This window comes from Ovis canadensis, chromosome 11, assembly GCF_042477335.2.
Source record: "Ovis canadensis isolate MfBH-ARS-UI-01 breed Bighorn chromosome 11, ARS-UI_OviCan_v2, whole genome shotgun sequence".
Taxonomy (NCBI): domain Eukaryota; kingdom Metazoa; phylum Chordata; class Mammalia; order Artiodactyla; family Bovidae; genus Ovis; species Ovis canadensis.
This window is the reverse complement of record NC_091255.1, coordinates 18,758,374-18,762,008: the sequence shown is the minus strand read 5'-3', so window position 1 is coordinate 18,762,008 and position 3,635 is coordinate 18,758,374. Positions and strand designations below refer to the sequence as shown.

The 3,635-nt window shown below is 47.2% G+C and overlaps 1 long non-coding RNA gene across 1 annotated transcript; it reads left to right on the top strand.

Moving 5' to 3' along the window:
* The first annotated feature begins 1,479 nt into the window (after window positions 1-1,479).
* On the top strand, window positions 1,480-2,751 carry LOC138447172 (uncharacterized). The gene is made up of 2 exons (XR_011259697.1): window positions 1,480-1,737; window positions 2,586-2,751. It is a non-coding gene; the product is annotated as an uncharacterized lncRNA (long non-coding RNA).
* The last annotated feature ends 884 nt before the right edge of the window (window positions 2,752-3,635 follow it).

Below are 3,635 nucleotides of genomic sequence, written 5' to 3'. Positions count from 1 at the left end.
GAGTTCCTAGAAGGCAGGGACCATGTCTCACTCTGTTTGGTATCCTGGTCTTTGACACTGTACTTGATGCATAACGAGCCTTCCATAAATCTTCAGTGAGAGTCTGCCCAAATAACTGAATGAATAAATAAGTGACTGTGACAGATTCAGAATAAGAACGATAAGAAAGGTGCAAATAAACTATTGCTGTTTAGTGTTCAAAGGACTGAGTCACATTCATTCGGGAGACCAAGAAAGACTTTCATTGATTACAGTCTTTCAATGTAACCCTGTTTATTTGTTTCTATCTGAAACCAAGATTTACTTACATCTGGCCACGGCCCCCTCTAACTCCAACATCTGACCCCAAATGAAATTAGTTTTACTGTGATCTGTCTCTGGTATAGATGGAGGTCTTTAGTTCATTTTATGTAGCACATGGTAATCTGGTTTCTTATAATAATTTCAGTTCAGTTCAGTTCAGTTCAGTCGCTCAATTGTGTCCGACTCTGCGACCCCATGAATCGCAGCACGCCAGGCCTCCCTGTTCATCACTAACTCCCGGAGCTCACTCAGATTCATGCCCATCGAGTCAGTGATGCCATCCAGCCATCTCATCCTCTGTCGTCCCTTTCTCCTCCTGCCCCCAATCCCTCCCAACATCAAAGTCTTTTCCAATGAGTCAACTCTTCACACGAGGTGGCCAAAGTACTGGAATTTCAGCTTTAGCATCATTCCTTCCAAAGAAATCCCAGCTGATCTCCTTCAGAATGGACTGGTTGGATCTCCTTGCAGTCCAAGGGACTCTCAAGAGTCTTCTCCAACACCACAGTTCAAAAGGAGATTCCTTCTTTCTTCCAAAAAAAGAGATTGAAGTGGTAGCTTGATTATGTGTTCTTACTGTAACTTGTTATATAGAAAGTAAATATTTGTTGAATGAAGAGGTGAAGGATTGCTCAGGCCTGCTGCTACTCTTGAGTTACTTGGCAAGTACTGTGACCTCTTGAGAAGTAGCTGGGTACTTAGTAATCTTCCTGCCTTGCATGTCTGATGGCATTTCTGTCTGTTTTCAGCTCATTTGGGTTACATATTCTTTTACACAGATCTTTTGAACTTTGCACATTGACAAATGTGCTTCCCAGGTGGTGGAAATTGTAAAGAACAAGCCTGCTGATGCAGAAGACATGAGACTTGGGTTCGATCCCTGGGTCAGGAAGATCCCCTGGTGGAGGGTATGGCAACCCACTCTAGTATTTTCGCCTGGAGAATCCCGTGGACCGAGGAGCCTGGCTGGCTACAGTCCATGGGGTCGCAAAGAGTCGGACACGACTGAAGTGACTTAGCATGCACACACACACACACTGACAAACAACACTGAAGGCCTGTGTATCTTCAGGGTTCATGTCTCCTGTGGTGCCAGTCTGCCCCAGTGTGGTTAATGTTTAACCCCTAACTGCTGGCCGAATGTCCATAAATCAGACAGAATAGCAAACACAGGCCAAGTGAGCTTCGGTTTATTTAGCGACAGGCGCTGTGTGGCTCTCACCTTGGCCCTCTCAAGCACCTTAGCCTCCTTTCCAGAAAGAAAGGAGGGATCGCAGAGCAGAAGAACCCAACGGGAGGCGCAGTTCCTGAGGGGCCAGACCAAGAAGCACAGTCCACTAACCTCCATGATTTGAGGGCCCGCCGTGCAAAGGAGCCCTGCACAGAACTGGCAATCCAGATCTCTGATTCCGAGGCTTGTGCTTGACTGGCCAGGTGAAAATGCAATGTCTGTGTTTTCTGTGAGCTGAAGTGTTCCCTCGGAGCAGAATTACTTTACTTACTGCCTTTTCCTTCTTTCATGGACAGTTATTGGTTGCTGTCTCTCCTCTCTTCCTAAGAGACCTGCCCCCCAATTTTTCTTTTTCTTCTTCAGTTTTCTTTTTATCTTTACACCCACAGCTGTAGGAAGGGAGGGCACAGCCCAAAGCTCTCCCTAGGGCTGTCCCCTCCCACACTGCCTCCAGGAAGGTCCTGGGCCCATCCCATCTGTAGGTGGGCCCTCCCACCCCTCCAGGGGCCCAAGGCAAGGCCTCAGGAGCCCCCAAAGCCACCCTCACTATGGCTGTGGGGGTTGCTCTGCTCCCAGCTACCTGGACACCCACCATGCCCCACACCCCACAGTTCTTCACCCTGGGTGCCCAGCTGCACTGAGGATCCCTGACTTTCAGTGAGTTTAAGCCCATAAGTGCATCCCTAACACTGAGCCCCAGTCATTGCTTTAGGAATGGCCTGCTCCCCAGTTGGCACTAGTGGTAAAGAACCTGCCTGCTAATGCAGGAGATGTAAGAGACCAGGGTTTGATCCCTGGGTCGGGAAGATCTCCTGGAGGAGGGCATGGCAACCCACTCCAGTATTCTTGCCTGGAGAATCCCATGGACAGAGGAGCCTGGTAGGCTACGGTCCACAGGGTCGTAAAGAGTCTAACACAACTGAACTGACTTAGCATGCATGCACATGACCTAGAATGGTCTCATCAGAGTGGACCTCCAGAGCGTGTAGGGAATCTTGGGACTTGGACTCTTAGCTCAAATGGTAAATAGTATGTCTTATTTTCTCTGCAGCCATTGTGGAAGCTGCCAGGAGAGGGGAAGGGTTGCATCGTGTGGCCACAAATGAATGGATCTCACCCAGGGAAAGCAGAACCAAGCAATGGAACCTGTTGTTTGAGTCCTGGACCAAATTGTGCCTGCCTCCCCAGTGAGCCAATAAATTTTCTTTATTGCTTAAGCTTTTCTGAGGTTGTTTTATTTCACTTGGAACATTAAATTTTCTGATACACACTAGCTAGATTATAAACTGTGTGATAACAGATGGTACATCTTGATCACCCCTGGCACATAGTAGGCATTCAATGAACAAGCTCTGAATTGATACATTTCAACTCCAAGGAATACCTGTAAACTCTCCTTTATTCATTTGACAGCTAAGGAATTCGGTGATGTGGATCTAGACGCCAGGATCTCACCCCAACACAAAGCTTTTTTAACCACCAGGAGGTCTCCAGTCAATGTTGGGGTCTTTGAGGAGGCTCCCAAGTAGTAGTCATCCCCTTTTCTCTGCAGATTTTAAACTAAATCAGAGATAAGACAGCAGTAAGCTAGACAAGGACCAACAATGCCCTTTATCACTAATACAGCTGATATTCAGAAAAAAGTGTTAGCCACTCAGTCCTGTCCTACTTTCTGTAACCCCATAGACTGTAGCCCACCAGGCTCCTCTGTCCATGAAATTCTCCAGGCAAGAATACTGGAGAGGGTTGTCATTTCCTTCTCCAAGGGATCTTCCTGAATCAGGGATTGAGCTCACATCTCCTGCATTGCAGGCAGATTCTTTACCATCTGAGCCCCACCAGGGAAGCCTTATATTGTCAGGCCAATGAGCATCAAAAAAGCAAGGGAGTTCCAGAAAAACATCTACTTCTGCTTTATTGACTATGCCAAAGCCTTTGACTGTGTGGATCACCACAAACTGTGGAAAATTCTTCAAGAGATGGGAATACCAGACCACATTTCCTGCCTCCTCAGAAACCTGTATGCAGGAAGAAGCAACAGTTAGAACTGGACATGGAACAACAGACTAGTTCCAAATTGGGAAAGGAGTATGTCAAGGCT